Source organism: Procambarus clarkii, chromosome 58, assembly GCF_040958095.1.
Source record: "Procambarus clarkii isolate CNS0578487 chromosome 58, FALCON_Pclarkii_2.0, whole genome shotgun sequence".
Classification (NCBI taxonomy): Eukaryota; Metazoa; Arthropoda; class Malacostraca; order Decapoda; family Cambaridae; genus Procambarus; species Procambarus clarkii.
Genome location: NC_091207.1, coordinates 24,736,910 through 24,758,237, shown reverse-complemented (window position 1 = coordinate 24,758,237; position 21,328 = coordinate 24,736,910). Strand labels below are relative to the sequence as shown.

Here is a 21,328-nt window from a genome sequence, read left to right as displayed (position 1 = left end):
TAGACTCATATTCTGTGCCTAGCGGACTCTTCGGGTCAAGATCCCTTGCTCTGTATTGCGCTAAGTTCTTCATTTACGAACATTCGAATGAAGGAATCAGCAGTTTTAAGGCTATGATTGGACCATGCGAGCCTGGATATTTTTATGACACGCCGTATCGTCGACTTATCCGACCACTCCCACTCGGCGACATATCCGACCACTTCCACGTGTCGACTTATCCGACCACTCTCAGGTGTCGACTTATCCGACCACTCCCACGCATCGACATATTCGACCACTCCAACTCTGCGACTTATCCGATCACTTCCACGCGTCGACTTATCCGATAACTCCCACTCGTCGACTTATCCGACCACTCTCAGGTGTCGACTTATCCGACCACTCCCACGCGTCGACATATTCGACCACTCCCACTCTGCGACTTATCCGACTACTCCCACGCATCGACTTATCCAACTACTCCCACGCATCGACTTATCCGACTACTCCCATGCATCGACTTATCCAACCACTCCCACGCATCGACTTATCTGACCACTCCCACTCTGCGACTTATCCGACTACTCCCACGCATCGACTTATCCGCCTACTCCCACGCATCGACTTATCCGACTACTCCCACGCATCGACTTATCCGACTACTCCCACGCATCGACTTATCCGACTACTCCCACGCATCGACTTATCCGACTACTCCCACGCATCGACTTATCCGACTACTCCCATGCATCGACTTATCCAACCACTCCCACGCATCGACTTATCTGACCACTCCCACTCTGCGACTTATCCGACCACTTCCACGTCGACTTATCCGACCACTTCCACGTCGACTTATCCGACCACTTCCACGTCGACTTATCCGACCACTCTCAGGTGTCGACTTATCCGACCACTCCCTCTTGTCGACTTATCCGACCACTCCCTCTTGTCGACTTATCCGACCACTCCCTCTTGTCGACTTATCCGACCACTCCCTCTTGTCGACTTATCCGACCACTCCCACGATCCGACCACTCCCATGCGTCGATTTATCCGAACCCTCCCACTCGTTGACTTATCCGAACACTCCCACGCATCAACTTATCCGACCACTCACACGCATTGACTTATCCAACTTATGCTCAAACCTTTACAATGAGTTTGCTGCTATACAGTTACAAGGTAAATTCGTCTATAGTCCTGGAACACTATTTACGAACCAGTGTCCATCTGCAACTCTATTTATGAACCTGTTTTTAACTTTTTTTCTAAATATAAATATTAAGTTGGAATCCGTTGTTAGGTGTTCTAACGCGAATATTTTTTTATTTAAATCCACTTTGATTAAAACACCTACCGTCGTTTGTAGAGAACAGGTATGTCTTTTCTTAATCTTTGCCTCTGTTTGTAGTGTAAATGGAGTTTTCTTAGTGACTTTCTTAGTTACTAAAGATACTTGGGAGGTGCTTGGGAATACCTATGAGTGTGTAGGTTCGAATCCTCCCCCATGGCTCTTGCTGATTTTCTCCATAACATTTATGTATATGGTAAACGTTAATGATTTCAGACCCCTGAGGCACTCCACCAGACACGGTCCACAATGCTATCTTTATTCCAAGTGTGTTTATCTCTACTTCCTGTAGGCTATCCACTTGGGATGGAAGGTAGAGGCACTAACACTGCCAGTGTTGCCATGGTGAGAGGCACTAACACTGCCAGTGTTGCCATGGTGAGAGGCACTAACACTGCCAGTGTTGCCATGGTGAGAGGCACTAACACTGCCTGTGTTGCCATGGTGAGAGGCACTAACACTGCCTGTGTTGCCATGGTGAGAGGCACTAACACTGCCTGTGTTGCCATGGTGAGAGGCACTAGCACTGCCTGTGTTGCCATGGTGAGAGGCACTAACACTGCCTGTGTTGCCATGGTGAGGGGCACTAACACTGCCTGTGTTGCCATGGTGAAGGGCACTAACTCTGCCTGTGTTGCCATGGTGAGGGGCACTAACACTGCCAGTGTTGCCATGGTGAAGGGCACTAGCACTGCCAGTGTTGCCATGGTGAGGGGCACTAACACTGCCAGTGTTGCCATGGTGAAGGGCACTAACACTGCCTGTGTTGCCATGGTGAGGGGCACTAACACTGCCAGTGTTGCCATGGTGAAGGGCACTAGCACTGCCAGTGTTGCCATGGTGAGGGGCACTAACACTGCCAGTGTTGCCATGGTGAAGGGCACTAACACTGCCTGTGTTGCCATGGTGAGAGGCACTAACACTGCCAGTGTTGCCATGGTGAGAGGCACTAACACTGCCAGTGTTGCCATGGTGAGAGGCACTAACACTGCCTGTGTTGCCATGGTGAGAGGCACTAACACTGCCAGTGTTGCCATGGTGAGAGGCACTAACACTGCCAGTGTTGCCATGGTGAGAGGCACTAACACTGCCTGTGTTGCCATGGTGAGAGGCACTAACACTGCCAGTGTTGCCATGGTGAGAGGCACTAACACTGCCAGTGTTGCCATGGTGAGGGGCACTAACACTTCCAGTGTTGCCATGGTGAGGGGCACTAACACTGCCAGTGTTGCCATGGTGAGGGGCACTAACACTGCCAGTGTTGCCATGGTGAGGGGCACTAACACTGCCAGTGTTGCCATGGTGAAGGGCACTAGCACTGCCAGTGTTGCTATGGTGAGGGGCACTAACACTGCCAGTGTTGCCATGGTGAGAGGCACTAACACTGCCTGTGTTGCCATGGTGAGGGGCACTAACACTGCCTGTGTTGCCATGGTGAGGGGCACTAACATTGCCAGTGTTGCCATGGTGAGAGGCACTAACACTGCCTGTGTTGCCATGGTGAGGGGCACTAACACTGCCAGTGTTGCCAGGGTGAAGGGCACTAACACTGCCAGTGTTGCCATGGTGTGAGGCACTAACACTGCCAGTGTTGCCATGGTGAGAGGCACTAACACTGCCAGTGTTGCCATGGTGAGAGGCACTAACACTGCCAGTGTTGCCATGGTGAGGGGAACTAACACTGCCAGTGTTGCCATGGTGAGGGGAACTAACACTGCCTGTGTTGCCATAGTGAGGGGCACTAACACTGCCAGTGTTGCCATGGTGAGAGGCACTAACACTGCCAGTGTTGCCATGGTGAGAGGCACTAACACTGCCAGTGTTGCCATGGTGAGGGGAACTAACACTGCCAGTGTTGCCATGGTGAGGGGAACTAACACTGCCTGTGTTGCCATAGTGAGGGGCACTAACATTGTCAGTGTTGCCATAGTGAAGGGCACTAACATTGCCAGTGTTGCCATGGTGAGAGGCACTAACACTGCCTGTGTTGCCATGGTAAAGGGCACTAACACTGCCTGTGTTGCCATGGTGAGGGGCACTAACACTGCCAGTGTTGCCATGGTGAGGGGCACTAACACTGCCTGTGTTGCCATGGTGAGGGGCACCAACACTGCCAGTGTTGCCATGGTGAGGGACACTAACACTGCCTGTGTTGCCATGGTGAGGGGCACTAACACTGCCAGTGTTGCCATGGTGAGGGGCACTAACACTGCCAGTGTTGCCATGGTGAAGGGCACTAACACTGCCTGTGTTGCCATGGTGAGGGACACTAACACTGCCTGTGTTGCCATGGTGAAGGGCACTAACACTGCCAGTGTTGCCATAGTGAAGGGCACTAACACTGCCTGTGTTGCCATGGTGAGGGACACTAACACTGCCTGTGTTGCCATGGTAAGGGGCACTAACACTGCCTGTGTTGCCATGGTGAGGGACACTAACACTGCCTGTGTTGCCATGGTGAAGGGCACTAACACTGCCAGTGTTGCCATAGTGAAGGGCACTAACACTGCCTGTGTTGCCATGGTGAGGGACACTAACACTGCCTGTGTTGCCATGGTGAAGGGCACTAACACTGCCTGTGTTGCCATAGTGAAGGGCACTAACACTGCCAGTGTTGCCATGGTGAGGGGCACTAACACTGCCTGTGTTGCCATGGTGAAGGGCACTAACACTGCCTGTGTTGCCATGGTGAGGGGCACTAACACTGCCTGTGTTGCCATAGTGAAGGGCACTAATACTGCCAGTGTTGCCTTGGTGAGAGGCACTAACACTGCCAGTATTGCCATGGTGAGCCATGGTGCCAATTTTGACCTTAGTCTTTACAATTTTAAGTAGTTATACGGTTTAATGTTGAAAAGGTGATTCTATTAGCACCAGCTGAATGGTGGTGTAATTACCCTGTCAGAACCAGCTGGATGGTGGTATAATTACCCTGTCAGAACCAGCTGGATGGTGGTATAATTACCCTGTCAGAACCAGCTGTATGGTGGTATAATTACCCTGTCAGAACCAGCTGGATGGTGGTATAATTACCCTGTCAGAACCAGCTGGATGGTGGTATAATTACCCTGTCAGAACCAGCTGGATGGTGGTATAATTACCCTGTCAGAACCAGCTGGATGGTGGTATAATTACTCTGTCAGAACCAGCTGGATGGTGGTATAATTACCCTGTCAGAACCAGCTGGATGGTGGTATAATTACCCTGTCAGAACCAGCTGGATGGTGGTATAATTACCCTGTCAGAACCAGCTGGATGGTGGTATAATTACCCTGTCAGAACCAGCTGGATGGTGGTATAATTACCCTGTCAGAACCAGCTGGATGGTGGTATAATTACCCTGTCAGAACCAGCTGGATGGTGGTATAATTACCCTGTCAGAACCAGCTGGATGGTGGTATAATTACCCTGTCAGAACCAGCTGGATGGTGGTATAATTACCCTGTCAGAACCAGCTGGATGGTGGTGTAATTAACCCGGCAATACCATCTATCACCCATTTTCTACCAACCCCTCTACTATCACCCCCCCCCATCAACTCCACTTTTACTTTAACAGCATCTCACCACCACCCCCCCCCTCCCACTACCACAATCAACACCCACTACCACCACTCCCATTACCACCAACACCCGTCACCCACCACAATCAACACACTGCTCATCACCACCACCATCACCACCCCTCACTATTCACCACCACACACCCACCATCACCAGACCATCAAGAAAGATTTTCTCTGTACTTATTCACCAAGCGACATGATAACAAAGCATAATATTCTTGATAAGCGTAATCATGGTTCCTACAGAACATATTGTCAAGAATTTTGTGAGGCGGAATTCGGTTTCATTTTGAGAACTTTTTTTAATTAAAATATCTTCTTAGCTTCGTTATTAAAAGGTCTGGAGATGGCGTTTGGGGTTCAAAATGGTGGGGGGGGGGGTTTAAAGTGGGAGATATGTGACACTAGATCTATGATACCGACAGCTTACGAAACCTGTATATCTTTCCTCTAATATGCCGGGATTGTATACGTTTAGAATGTAATGTATGAGCTCCGGAGCTCAACGAGGTAGTTTATAACAATAATAACCTTGGGCTAAGGAGTTCCGAAGTTTGTAAACTGTTTAATAAAGGTCAAGAAAGCCGCCGCGTGATTTAGGAAAGATGGACTGGTTTCTTAAAGGCATGATGAATCCTAGCCCCTAGTTATCTCAGGCAAGATAGCCGGTCGAGTATCGTCCGATACTGGAGAATAGTCCTCGGGCTATCCTCGTCCACGCACCTGTAGTAAAGTCCTGTGTAGTCAAGGTTAATATCTCAATAAACATACTTGAACTTGAAGGTTGATATTTTTTCGCAAATATTAATTACCTACCGTCAGTTCCCTGCGTTACTCAGGTGACGAAGGGCCATCAGACCTTCACTACATTCCTGGCTACACCTCTGAAACCATCTTCACTTCTCACATCATCACTGTAACCCTCTTCACCACACCACCAACATTGTTGCTGTAGCAAGCTCTGTTGCAGACTGTATCTTCGTTACTCTAACCGTCTTAACCTTCACGTGGAAGATAATGTGTTGGATGAATCTTAGTGAAGATGGAGTATGGTATTTAGCGACTTTTGAATTGATTAAAGCTTTCAAACACACACACACACACACACACCCATACCTAGTTAAACACAAGACAAAGTTAGAGAAGATTCAGCGGTATGCCACCAGGCTCGTCCCGGAACTGAGAGGATTGAGCTACGAGGAAAGGCTAAAGGAGCTGAACCTCACATCCCTGGAAAACAGAAGAGTAAGGGGAGACATGATAACCACCTACAAAATTCACAGGGGAATTGACAGGGTGGACAAAGACAAACTCTTCAGCACGGGTGGGACACGAACAAGGGGACACAGGTGGAAACTTAGTACCCAGATGAGCCACAGAGACGTTAGAAAGAAGTTTTTTCAGTGTCAGAGTAGTTAATAAATGGAATGCACTAGGAAGTGATGTGGTGGAGGCTGACTCCATACACAGTTTCAAATGTAAATATGATAGAGCCCAGTAGGCTCAGGAATCTGTACACCAGTTGATTGACAGTTGAGAGGCGGGACCAAAGAGCCAAAGCTCAACCCCCGCAAGCACAATTAGGTGAGTACAATTAGGTGAGTACACACACACACACACACACACACACACACACACACACACACACACACACACACACACACACACACACACACACTTCACGCCACTTCACGGTGACTTCACGCCAATCGGAGGTGAGACCTCCGATTGGCGTGAAGTCACCAGTGGAGTCCTACAGGGCTCTGTACTCGGTCCTATCTTGTTTCTGATATATGTAAATGATCTCCCGGAGGGTATCGATTCATTTCTCTCAATGTTTGCGGACGATGCTAAAATTATGAGAAGGATTAAAACAGAAGAGGACTGTTTGAGGCTTCAAGAAGACCTAGACAAGCTGAAGGAATGGTCGATCAAATGGTTGTTAGAGTTTAACCCAACCAAATGTAATGTTATGAAGATAGGTGTAGGGAGCAGGAGGCCAGATACAAGGTATCATCTGGGAGAGGAAATTCTTCAGGAGTCAGAGAAGGAAAAAGACTTGGGGGTTGATATCACGCCAGACCTGTCTCCTGCAGCACATATCAAGCGGATAACATCAGCGGCATATGCCAGGCTGGCCAACATACGAACGGCATTCAGAAACTTGTGTAAAGAATCATTCAGAACTTTGTATACCACGTATGTCAGGCCAATCCTGGAGTATGCAGCCCCAGCATGGAGTCCATATCTAGTCAAGGATAAGACTAAACTGGAAAAGGTTCAAAGGTTTGCCACCAGACTAGTACCCGAGCTGAGAGGTATGAGCTACGAGGAGAGACTACGGGAATTAAACCTCACTTCGCTGGAAGACAGAACAGTTATGGGGGACATGATCACCACATTCAAGATTCTGAAGGGAATTGATAGGGTAGATAAAGACAGTCTATTTAACACAAGGGGAACACGCACAAGGGGACACAGGTGGAAACTGAGTGCCCAAATGAGCCACAGAGATATTAGAAAGAACTTTTTTAGTGTCAGAGTGGTTGACAAATGGAATGCATTAGGAAGTGATGTGGTGGAGGCTGACTCCATACACAGTTTCAAGTGTAGATATGATAGAGCCCAATAGGCTCAGGAATCTGTACACCTGTTGATTGACGGTTGAGAGGCGGGACCAAAGAGCCAGAGCTCAACCCCCGCAAACACAACTAGGTGAGAACTAGGTGAGTACACACACACACACACACACACACACGAGGATAAATAAAAGAACAGGATAATAAGACAAATAAATGATAAAATAACGAGGATAAGACAAGACAGGGAAGGTTGGGCAGACTGCATTTTTCTGGACTGCCAAAAAGCCTTTGATAAAGTACCGCACATGAGACTGCTGTTCAAACTCAAGAGGCAGGCGGGGGTGGGAGGAAAGGTCCTAGCATGGATAAGGAACTACTTAACAGGAAGAAGCCAAAGAGTTACGGTAAGGGGCGAGAAGTCGGACTGGCGAACAGTAACGAGTGGAGTACCACAAGGATCGGCGCTGGGACCAATTCTATTTCTAATATATGTTAACGCCATGTTTACAGGAGTAGAGTCCTACATGTCGATGTTCACGGATGACGCAAAGTTGATGAGAAGAGTTGTGACAGATGAGGATTGCAGGATCTTCCAAGAGGACTTGAACAGGTTGAAGGGATGGTCAGAGAAATGGCTACTGGAGTTCAATACGAGGAAATATAAAGTTATGGAAATGGGACTAGGTGATGGAAGACCAAAGGGACAGTACACAATGAAGGGGAACAGCCTACCTGTGACGACGCGTGAAAGAGACCTGGGGGTGGTCGTAACACCTAATCTACCTCCTGAGGCACTTATAAATAGGATAACGACAGCAGCGTACTCTACACTGGCAAAAGTTAGAACATCATTCAGAAACCTCAGTAAGGAGGCATTTAGGGCGCTTTACACTGCCTACGTGAGGCCAGCCTTAGAGTATGCCGCCTCATCATGGAGTCCCCATCTGAAGAAGCATATAAGGAAACTGGAAAAGGTTCAGAAGTTTGCAACGAGACTCGTCCCAGAGTTACGAGGGATGGGGTATGAAGAGCGCCTGAAGGAACTGTGCCTTACGACACTAGAATAAAGAAAGAAGAGGGGGGATATGATAGGAACGTATAAAATACTCAGGGGGATTGACAGAATGGACATAGACGAAATCTTCACACGGAATAGTAACAGAACGAGGGGACATGGGTGGAAGCTGGAAACTCAGATGAGTCACAGAGATGTTAGGAAGTTTTCCTTTAGCGTGAGAGTAGTTTAAAAAATGGAATGCACTCAAGGAACAGGTTGTGGAAACAAATACTATTCATAATTTTTGAAACTAAATATGATAGGGAAATAGGACCGGAGTCATTGCTGTAAACAACCGTTACTCGAAAGGCGGGATCCAAGAGTCAATGCTCGATCCTGCAGACACAAATAGGTGAGTAAAAATAGACGAGTACACACTAGACAGGGTCCCCAGTTGTTGCAAGATCTTGTCTGGGCCCCCCCCTCTCTCTTTCTATCTCCCTCTCCCCTCTCTCTTTCTATCTTCCTCTCTCCTCTCTCTTTCTATCTCCCTCTCCCCTCTCTCTTTCTATCTCCCTCTCCCCTCTCTCTTTCTATCTCCCTCTCCCCTCTCTCTTTCTATCTCCCTCTCCCTTCTCTCTTTCTATCTCCCTCTCCCCTCTCTCTTTCTATCTCCCTCTCCCCTCTCTCTCTTTTCCCCCCTCTCTGCTATAGTGTTACTATTAGGAATCATTAACTACAGTATTACTACACTGTAGGAACACTTTACACATAGTTCGTTTATAAACAATGGAGACCAAACCATAACGTCAAACTATATTAAGGGTTTAAGGGAAAGTTTTATTATTAGACTTTTCTATAATTTTGTAGCGGGATCATTGCGTAATGTTTTACAATATTACAACTACATTATAGTAATAATATTTCAGAGTCGAGTCATAAATGCATAGCAAGATTTTTCGGGCCGGGAAGGGGGGGGGGGTCACTGTAGCACAATGTCACCTGACACTTATTTTATGCCAATCCTAATCTACCATACCATGATGAGCACGTACCCACCAGCAATTACTGGGAAAAAAACTGGGTGATGCTACCTCCAAGTGTCTGGTCTTCAACCTCGGACACACAGACGGACAGATATTTCAATTGACCGATTTAGATGATAATTTGTCTTCCCTTCTCAGAGCTCACAATGGCCCAGTTCCCATATAGGATCCCGCCAAACACACATCGAAACTACGACGTTGGTACAACGTTCGAACAAGTTTTAACACCTCCTAACCAGTTATAACAACCAATATAGCAAGTTGTAACAACGTTCTAATACGTCAGAAACATGTTAAGCCAAGATGTAACAACTTTATTACAAGTTGTAACAAGCGGAAATTAGAGACAGTTTCGGTTTGTGTTTCTAGGGATTGTATCCCATTTGATTTGTTAACTTTAAGTTTTATACATTCGTACCATGATGTATTTCTTTTAAATAGCTGCGTAGTTAAAGAAAAAAATACAAAAATGTGACATCACCTGAATTTCAGCGCCAGCATATAAATGGAAAAAAAACAGGTTTCTGAATTGTTCAAAAACACGAATCATATCTTTAAAACCGAAGTTTTGCTCGGGTGAAAGTGACTGCTTTTGATAGGTTTATGTATTCACGATATATTTTTGGGGAAACACTTACATCATGTTTTTATGGAATCTGTCTGTGGGAGCGTGGTTCTGTGGAAATTTGGGTCTGTGGGAGCGTGGTTCTGTGGAAATTTGGGTCTGTGGAAGCGTGGTTCTGTGGAAATTTGGGTCTGTGGGAGCGGGGGTCTGTGGGAGTTTGGGTCTGTGGGAGCGGGGGTCTGTGGGAGTTTGGGTCTGTGGAAGTATAGGAATGTAAGGGGGGGGGGGGGGTAGATGTATATGTACATGTAGGGTCTGTAGGTCTGTGGTTTTAGTCTGAATCTATGGGTCTGCTATTTTTTGTCTGTTAGTCTATGAGTCTGAGAGTCTGTGAGGATCTCACTAGCTTGCGCTGTACTTGCAACTGGGTTTGAGAATGGCATCCTTCACCCCTTCATTTGGATAAGCACCTCCAAAGGATACCTGATCAACCAGGCTGTGACTCATACGTCAGGCTGCGAGCAGCCGCGTCCAACAGCCTGGTTGATCAGTCCGGCAACCAGGAGGCCTGGTCGACGACCGGGCCGCGGGGACGCTAAGCCCCGGAAGCACCTCAAGGTAACCTCAAGGTAAGGTAACCCCACTTCATGCCTTAGAATATCGGTAAAATGCTTCGTTCAGCAAGTCGGTAGCTGCTTCGTCGGGACGACAGAACGTCTGACAAACGCCGGACGGCCTTACGACTCGGTCTTACGCCCAGTCGTAAGGTTGCTTATCTTGAGACGTCAGTCTGGACTCTCTCTCTTCATTTGGCGCTCCGTAAGATATCCAATCTAACCTAACCCAACTATGAAACGTACGCACCCAAGCAACCCACCTATCCTAATAGAGTTCGATGGATAAAAATCGTAGTCATGAACGGTTACTTTTCTAAGTGGGCTGCATTTGAAGTGTTGGACTATTGACCCAACTGAACACCTTGTTCCGGCATTGAACACGAGACATGCATCATAGTTCCTTTCTTTCGTGGATGTTCGGGAACGTGGTGAACAGAGATGTTGCGAGTTTAGGATAAAAAAAAACACACACTTGTGTATTTGTAAGATTTATGTCAAGATGTACACCAAGTCTTTCGCACTCTCCTGAGTGCTTTGTCAAGGTCTGAGTGTGTGGTTTGGACGAGACTTCCATTTCAACGACCAATGACTCAGACCTCGACAAAGCACTCAAGAGAGAGTGCGAAATTACTTTGTGTAATTTCTTGACATAAATCTCACAAAAAGTTCAATGACATAGGATAAAAACCCACACTTATGTCTGAGTAGACATAATATAGACATGTTATGTCTGAGTAGACATAACATAGCCATATTATGTCTGAATAGACATAACAGACAAGCCTGTCTGAGTAGACAGGCTTGTGATGTAATGGGTTGAATGTAGGAGTCTAATTTGCATTTGTAGTGGACTTAAGGTATCTGAAGTTGACCTCAAGGGGCAAATTCTCTGTTATTTCCCCAATGACTAAACGCCAGAGATGGGGTGAGAGTATCGCTCTACAGTACACAATACGGATAGTCTATTACGGTAAAGACAATGAGATGTTTGGAGTCACCGGTGAAGCATGATTGACAAGTAGCATGAGTGAATGACGTGGAGAGAGGAGGAGGAATTGTTGATAGACAGCTGTGAGTGGTTCCATCACTGTAGCTGTCTATTCTCAGCGTCCAGCCAGACGCTGGAAGGGTGGGTTGCTATGACTCTAAAATTCCTGTTCTTCCGTTGAATGAAAAGTTAATTTTACTTTTAATAATTCAAAAACAGGTCTCGGAGTCTTCAGGGACATCGCTGAGGGGACAGACGCTGGATAACGAGAGTTGAGCCGTAAGGCACTCTACCGCACCCGCGATATGTTGTTTGATGCACTGAGACCTCAGGTCTGTGAGTCCATTTGCGGATCTGAATGAAAAGATTAAATGGTTTCAGATCAAAGAAGTCTGATGGCTTAGCTCTGATAGCAATGGTCCGGGGATCAATGATCTGGGTGTGTACTGGTCCAAGGGGGACCCTGTGGCCCTGGTGGTCTGGTTGGGTACTGGTTCAAGAGGGACCCCGTGGCCCCTGGTGGTCTGGGTGGGTACTGGTCCAAGAGGGACCCCGTGGCCCCTGGTGGGCTGGGTGGGTACTGGTCCAAGAGGACCCCGTGGCCCCTGGTGGTCTGGGTGGGTACTGGTTCAAGAGGGACCCCGTGGCCCCTGGTGGTCTGGGTGGGTACTGGTCCAAGAGGGACCCCGTGGCCCCTGGTGGGCTGGGTGGGTACTGGTCCAAGAGGGACCCCGTGGCCCCTGGTGGTCTGGGTGGGTACTGGTCCAAGAGGGACCCCGTGGCCCCTGGTGGTCTGGGTGGGTACTGGTCCAAGAGGACCCCGTGGCCCCTGGTGGTCTGGGTGGGTACTGGTCCAAGAGGGACCCCGTGGCCCCTGGTGGTCTGGGTGGGTACTGGTCCAAGAGGACCCCGTGGCCCCTGGTGGTCTGGGTGGGTACTGGTCCAAGAGGGACCCCGTGGCCCCTGGTGGTCTAGGTGGGTACTGGTCCAAGAGGGACCCCGTGGCCCCTGGTGGTCTGGGTGGGTACTGGTCCAAGAGGGACCCCGTGGCCCCTGGTGGTCTGGGTGGGTACTGGTCCAAGAGGGACCCCGTGGCCCCTGGTGGTCTGGGTGGGTACTGGTCCAAGAGGGACCCCGTGGCCCCTGGTGGTCTGGGTGGGTACTGGTCCAAGAGGGACCCCGTGGCCCCTGGTGGTCTGGGTGGGTACTGGTCCAAGAGGGACCCCGTGGCCCCTGGTGGTCTGGGTGGGTACTGGTCCAAGAGAGACCCTGTGGCCCCTGGTGGTCTGGGTGGGTACTGGTCCAAGAGGACCCCGTGGCCCCTGGAGGTCTGGGTGGGTACTTGTCCAAGAGGGACCCCGTGGCCCCTGGTGGTCTGGGTGGGTACTGGTCCAAGAGAGACCCTGTGGCCCCTGGTGGTCTGGGTGGGTACTGGTCCAAGAGGGACCCCGTGGCCCCTGGTGGTCTGGGTGGGTACTGGTCCAAGAGAGACCCTGTGACCCCTGGTGGTCTGGGTGGGTACTGGTCCAAGAGGACCCCGTGGTCCCTGGTGGTCTGGGTGGGTACTGGTCCAATAAGACCCCGCGGCGCCGGAGTCCAAGTTTGTCAACAGTTTTAATTAACCTGATTGCTCCTTCGGTGTTGCCTGCGTCTATTTGCTTTTCTTGATTGAGTTGTGATATTTCGGGGGTTTGGAAAGAGCCCCTTGTTTAGATTTCTCTGATGGGTGATCTTTAATTTTAATGGAAGCTGGATGACGCTTTTCACTCGGTGGAAATTCTGTTTAAGAACCTCTCTAAGGACAGGTTGTCCTCAGAGATCCGCTCCGTAGACATCCCCGTCCTCTGGGACAATACATCAAATTGTGACGTCAAAATCCCCAACGGGTAAAATATGGTGTACTGTAAATCCAACCCGTCCTCGACTCAAGTCCATTACGTTCAGTGGTGGACCCCACAGACGAATTCATCAATTTTAATATGCTGTTCATTCAAAACAGGAATGTTCTCAAATATAAATTAATATTATAATATATTAGCATATTGTGCATATATAGGCATAGGTAAGGCTAGGTGTTTAGGTTCTGTTGGCGATTATTTGTATTTGTAGTACGTGGGTGAAGCATTTAGAGCGTTGCGATTCGAACAAAATTCGTCAGTGAAGCACTTGTTCCGGATATGTTCGAACGTCAGCAGTTATGAGTCGTGTGTAAACCGCTTTTCATTCATAAACAGGGGGTTTGGCGGGTGCATGGAATCACTTTTGGACCTTTGTTTAGAGGACGGGCTGCATTAAAGTAAGTGACGCACCTAGCAACGCCCCGATCCGCTGCGATGCATATCGTAGCAGCAACCCGTCCTCTCAAGTGGCCACAACGGACATAAAATAAGGCGGCAAAACACCCGTGCCTAACCTAACCGAGCGACTCTCATGGAAAACGTGAATGTTTGTGAGCCGCTATGAATTTGCACAGCCCGTCCTCTAAACAAAGATCCAAAAGTGATTCCATCCACCCGCCAAACCCCAGCTGTTTATGAATGAAAAACGGTTTACTCACGACTCACAATTGTTGACGTTCGAACACTTCCGGAACAAGTGCTTCACTGACGACTTTTGTTCGAACCACAACGCTGTAAATGCTTCACCCACGTACTACAAATACAAATAATCGCCAACAGAACCTAAACACCTAACCTAACCTTCTTATGCCTATATATGCACAATATGCTAATATATTATAATATTAATTTATATGAGAAAATTCCCGTTTGGAATGAACAGCATGTAAAAATTTATGAATGCGTCTGTGGAGTCGACCGCTGGATGGAATGGACTTGAATCGAGGACGGGTTACTTTAATGAAGTGGCTTCCCAACCAACAGCGTAACTACGACGCAATTTCTTTTTACGTTGAAATAACGTCATCGCGTCATAATGACGCTTTGTGTTTGTCAGACGCCTTACCAGCTGAAGGGTTGGCTACCCTGGGATATGAGAGTACTCCGCGAGCTCCTGCTTTGATGAAATGTTGTGAAGAAATGTTAGACCATCATAGAAGGGTTACGAGAACAAGGATTTGGGATAGGAAAGCGGGGGAAGGGGTTAGGAACGGTGCTCTAGGGATCGAACACCATCCTGCAAGAAGCAAGGTCGTCGCTGAACCAACCAGTCAAGATTGATAGGACTGTTGTTGTCTAGTGGTGATCACCAGGAACCCCAAACAACGACCCCAAGTTGCTTACCCCCTTGATTATACCTGTGAGTGTTGATACCGAAGCGACGACGAGGATGGCGACGACGGCGACAGCTGGTGGACGAGACGCGCGCTCTCGCTCACCCATCCACCCCCTTGTGATTCTCTGTTCCGGGTCCTCTCGTTCTTGCTTGTCCTGGCTCGTAATTCCCCTCTTCGAAGCTTCGAGTCTTCTGGTCACTGTAACCATGACGGCCACAGCTTGATCTGCAGCAAGATACAGAGAATCGGAACCAGTCAATCGCAAAGAACGAATGATGGTGTGTAGTCGAAGGTGAAAGATCGCCTTTTATGCACACACACACACACACACACACACACACACACACACACACACACACACACACACACACACACACACACACACACACACACACACACGCACGCACACACACACACACACACGCACTCGCACAACAGAACCTAGTTCTTAAGAAAAAAAAGAGGCAAAAGTTGAGCCAGACAATACAGGCGGATCAATCAAAGAAGACTATAATTTAAAAAGTAAAAGGGAATAAGAATGAAAGTTTTGGAGTCAAAGACTAATGTCTTGTCAAAATCTTTCCTAATATATACAGGAAGAACAAAGGAAATGTTCTGCCATAGGCTGATCAGGAATGTCATGCGATAGAGCGCCATGAAAACACTCCTAAAATATGGACTGACAAACCGAGCGAAGATAACAGTTTCAGATAACAACAAGCCCAGCGAAGATAGCAGAAGAGAAAGCACCAAGTCATGATGCCTATAAAGCACATGGAGGGAATACGAGGACAAGGATTGGCGCTGAGATAAGTTATCTTGAGGTTATCTTGAGATGATTTCGTTTTTTTTTTTTAGTGTCCCCGCGGCCTCGACCAGGCCTCCACCCCCAGGAAGCAGCCCGTGACAGCTGACTAACTCCCAGGTACCTATTTACTGCTAGGTAACAGGGGCATTTTAGGGTGAAAGAAACTTTGCCCATTTGTTTCTGCCTCGTGCGGGAATCGAACCCGCGCCACAGAATTACGAGTCCTGCGCGCTATCCACCAGGCTACGAGGCCCCCATGTAGGATGTAGGTGGATAGAGGGACGGAATGATACCCTGAGGAAATGACTGAAACAGGACGGGGGATCGTACAAGCCTCCTGGGTCATCTCAGACGCGCGCCTTAATGGTGGACGACGATAGGCTCAAAGTTACACCACCTTGAGCCTGGAGTGACCCAGGAGGGAAGTTCGATCCCGTCGTACTGCTCCAAGTATTTTTCCCATAGATACAACACGTTACAGAGATTCCATTGTGGAAAACCCAACCATTCTGAGGACGAGGTTGAAACATTGTTGCCTAAGAGACTCGCTAGGCTTCAGAAAACAGACAACATGGTTAGTGGAGAAGGGACTTAGGGTCAGGAGACCGTGCCACACTCTCTAGCCACGGCAGCAGGAACCTTACCATCTGCAGCACTTATCTATGATAGGCATTTTATCCATTTAAAAACTTTGCAGACGTTAGTTGTAATGAAGATTGTTCGCAGAAGATCTGGAGGAGCAGGAAGGCTGGAATTGAGAGACGTAAGAGAGTCTCCAAAGAGTTAACAGTTCCGAGGAGAGAGGAGCTACAGGTCCGCCATCATGAAACAGAAAAGGAAGCGATAAAGACAAAAGTCATATAAGTTTAGCCAAAGATCCGAGAAAGCAATCAGACTTAAGGGATGATGGGCACTCCCGCTCCTCCTTCATATTTCCTCTTGGAGGCTCTTAGGAAAATCCAAGAACAAGGAGGAAATTTTTGGTCTCATCTTTACTCCTTTTCAAATGGGAAATAGTCGGCTTCATTTTTCCCCATCGTCGAGTAAACGTCTGTATGCAACAGATCACAGCTTCAATGGTCTATATATAATCTATAGTCTATATATATAATCTATATATATAGTCTATATATATAATCAATCTATAGTGAAAGTCTAGAATAAAAGCCACCAATTTACTGGGGTCTATATAACAGCTATTTGCAAGATATACACCACAACAAAGTTAATACTCATCATATAATAAAGTTTATCTCAAAGGCTTAAGTCTAGATGTCACCAAGTTAACCAGGTGCAATCCGTCCTCGGACCAAGTCCATTCCATCCAGCGGTTGACCCCCACAGACGCATTCATCAATTTTAAAATGCTGTTCATTCAAAACAGGAATTTTATCATATATAAATTAATATTATTATATATCAGCATAATGTGCATCTTTAGGCACTGGTTAGGTTAGGTGTTTAGGTTCTGTTGGCGATTATTTGTATTTGTAGTACGTGGGTGAAGCATTTACAGCGTTGTGGTTCGAACAAGAGTCGTCGGCGAATCACTTGTTCCGGAAGTGTTCGGACGTCATTAGTCGAGTCGTGTGTAAACCGTTTTTCATTCATAAACAGGGGGTTTGGCGGGTGCATGGAATGGACTTTGGGTCTTTGTTTGGAGGACGGGCTGCCAGGTGACAAACTTAACAACATGGATACACTAGATAACCAGTGAAGTACAACCAAGTTGTGGTCAAAGTGGATAATTGGTGACTTTATTCAAAAGCAAAATCACTAAGGATTAATCAAAATTGAAATCTCAAGAGCCTAAACAACAATCAAGTAACTACTGTGGGGGGGCAACTTATCACTAACGTCAACAAGCAACAAGTCGTTGCAACTAAACACTTTCTCAAACGGCAAACACTTTTTTTGCCCTCCCAAAAACTAAGTCCCAACTGGACTGACAAATGGCAAAGTCAAAACTCGTTCCAAAAGTTAGAGTTTCACATGACTTGAAGAAAATGACTTCAAGTCCCTACAAAGAAAAATATATAATACGTCACGAAGCCACGAGATTTACAAGTAAAAAAAAAAATATATATATTATATATATATATATATATATATATATATATATTATATATATATATATATATATATATATATATATATATATATATATATATATGTCGTACCTAGTAGCCAGAACTCACTTCTCAGCCTACTATGCAAGGCCCGATTTGCCTAATAAGCCAAGTTTTCATGAATTAATGTTTTTTCGTCTACCTAACCTACCTAACCTAACCTAACCTAGCTTTTTTTGGCTACCTAACCTAACCTTACCTATATATATAGGTTAGGTTAGGTTAGGTAGGGTTGGTTAGGTTCGGTCATATATCTACGTTAATTTTAACTCCAATAAAAAAAAATTGACCTCATACATAGTGAAAAGGGTAGCTTTATCATTTCATAAGAAAAAAATTATAGTAAATATATTAATTCAGGAAAACTTGGCTTATTAGGCAAATCGGGCCTTGAATAGTAGGCTGAGAAGTGAGTTCTGGCTACTAGGTACGACATATATATATATATATATATACACACTGTTAACTTCAAAAACAATCATCTCCAAATAATTAAGTCTTACCTTAAAAGACAAAATAATAACGCTACTATAAAGACCAAACCAACACACCACAAGCTAAGGAGACGACGACGACGTTTCGGTCTGTCTTGGACCATTACCAAGTCGAGTGACCAACGTCACTACACGCTCATCACAGCACGACAAATTTCCCACCAACAGCTACCAAATCTCTCAGACCAGTGAACGCAGGCAGCTCTTCCAGCCCCCCCAACCCTCCCCACAGGTCAACTACACACTACCAACTTATACGAATACCGTATATCCTCTCAGGGTACTTAAAAACAACAATATAAATGAACCTGAATACAAAACTTCAGAATTAGAACATACGCAAATGTTTTTTTTCATTCTAACTACAACATATAACAGTGATTTACTAAATATTGGCAGACCACACTCGCAAGGGTTGGCTGCCCTGAAGCATGAGCCACGAACGCACTCACACACACACACACACACACACAGACCGGACAGCTCACACGTCAATCAAACAAGCAATTCACAGATACCCGAAACAATACATGGAAATATTAAATACAAATACATATGTACAGTTAGTAAATATAGTTAAGTCTCCCCGTATATGCTTATTTCTTACCCTAACAACCCCCCCCGATTACCCCCGATTATTTCTTACCCCCGATGCTTATTTCTTACCCTAACAACTCGTATACACAATGTCGTAACCCATAAAGGGGAATCAATCGCTAGGTCTTACAAATACGCCATACAATATATTTTCCATCACTCTTGTATTTCATTTTAATTAATGAATTTTATACCTCATCAACGTCTTGCTTGGTATAGGTACGACCGCAGGAACGATGGGTCGTACGATGCCCAAGAGGTACGATACCCAAGTCAATTCATCGATAAATCATCGTTATCAACGTCGAACCAACGCCACTCTTGGATGGTGTGTCCACTGAACGGTAGATTGCTGCTACGTTGCATAAATATTCGAGATATTCCCTAATGACGTCTGACCTGATATATAGCTATTTACAAACAGTTAGTCCCAATAACGGGGCTGAAAATTAGACCTCCATCTCGCTGACCTGAAAATAAAGGGTTCGTGACCACTCTGCGGTCCGATCCGGACCTTAATCGAGTCAACTTGGTTATGGTCCTGGACCTAAACGCTGTCATATAGACACGTTTAAAGTCCAACAGAGACACAGCTGTATGGGCTGAGTGCCAAATAAATAGTCAATGTATTTAGTATGATGCTCATTTCTTACCCTCTTCAGAGACTTGTGAATAAGGCCCTAATAAATAATAATAATAATAATAATAATAATAATAATGATAAAAGAATCTTTGAATATACAATGAAGCTACAATGTCGTGATATGTCTGAGAAAATCAATAGCTTTTAATTTTTGTCTTAATTACCACAGGAAGGAGTCAAGCCATTACGAGTTTATAGCACTGGGAAGGGGTCAGGATAAGGATTTGGGATGGGACGGAGAGAGAGATGGAAGAATGGTGCCCAATCACAAGTGGACGGTCGGGGATTGAACACCGACCTGCATGAAGCGAGACCGTCGCTCTACCGTCCAGTCAAAGTGGCTGGGTAGCATTGTCCTGGCCCCCATGGATAAGACACGCAACTAGAGGTTGCCAAGGATGCCGGTTCGACCCCCCCCCCCGGTTCCTGCTCCAATGATCTTCGAGTATCTGTGAATTCCGAACAACCAATATTCTCTTCCCTTCGCTGTGGCGACGTTCAGAATTTTTTCTAAATTCCCCCGCGCAAATTCCTGTCGTACGACACTGGGGAGAGAGAGAGAGACGTGTGATGTCGTTTGGGCGGGCGTTGTTACGATCGTTAATTTGTCGTTCTTCACCGTGGAGGTAGTTAGTTCTCCCTTTGGCCAATCACGTTGCTTGTCTACTAGATGGATACCCTCCTATCTCTGTTGTATATCATCTAGCTTCTGTTGTGTGTATTCTTGCCTCTGTTGTGTATCTTCCTGCTTCTGTTGTGTATCTTGCTGTCTCTGTTGTGTATATTCCTGCCTCTGTTGTGTATCCTTTGTTTCCCTTTGACTTTGTTGTGTGTCCTTCGTCTGTTGTAAGGTGGGGTCATGACATTATCCATTATTTTCTAACACGACTTTTGACGTTGTTCTAACACGACATTTGACGTTGTTTTAACACGACTTTTGACGTTGTTCTAACACCACTTTTGACGTTGTTCTAACACGACATTTGACGTTGTTTTAACACGACTTTTGACGTTGTTCTAACACCACTTTTGACGTTGTTCTAACGCGACTTTTGACGTTGTTCTAACACGACATTTGACGTTGTTTTAACACGACCTTTGACGTTGTTCTAACACGACTTTTGACGTTGTTCTAACACGACGTTTGACGTTGTTTTAACACGACGTTTGACGTTGTTCTAACACGACATTTGACGTTGTTCTAACGCGACATTTGACGTTGTTCTAACACGACTTTTGACGTAGTTCTAACACGACTTTTGACGTTGTTCTATTACATTCATTTGACGTTGTAACCATTTTATCCTTTTTGTTCATCATGTTCCTTCTGTTCACCATGTTCCTTCTGTTCATCATGTTCCTTTTGTTCATCAAGTTCCTTTTGTTCATCAATTTCCTTCTGTTCACCATGTTCCTTCTGTTCACCATGTACCTTCTGTTCACCATGTTCCTTCTGTTCACCATGTTCCTTCTGTTCACCATGTACCTTCTGTTCACCATGTACCTTCTGTTCCCCATGTACCTACTGTTTCCCATGTTCCTTCTGTTCACCATGTACCTTCTGTTCCCCATGTTCCTTCTGTTCACCATGTACCTTCTGTTCCCCATGTACCTTCTGTTCACCATGTACCTTCTGTTCACCATGTTCATTCTGTTCATCATGATGTGACTTACCATGTATATACTTTACAGGTCTTCTGCAGGAGAATGTGCTAATACCACGTTG

General features: G+C 46.4%; 1 protein-coding gene across 1 annotated transcript in view; it reads left to right on the top strand.

Moving 5' to 3' along the window:
• Positions 1-21,328, top strand: part of LOC123768007 (histone-lysine N-methyltransferase 2D) — a 263,037-nt gene that overhangs the window by 9,610 nt on the left and 232,099 nt on the right. The gene's annotated exons all lie outside the window — the stretch shown is intronic.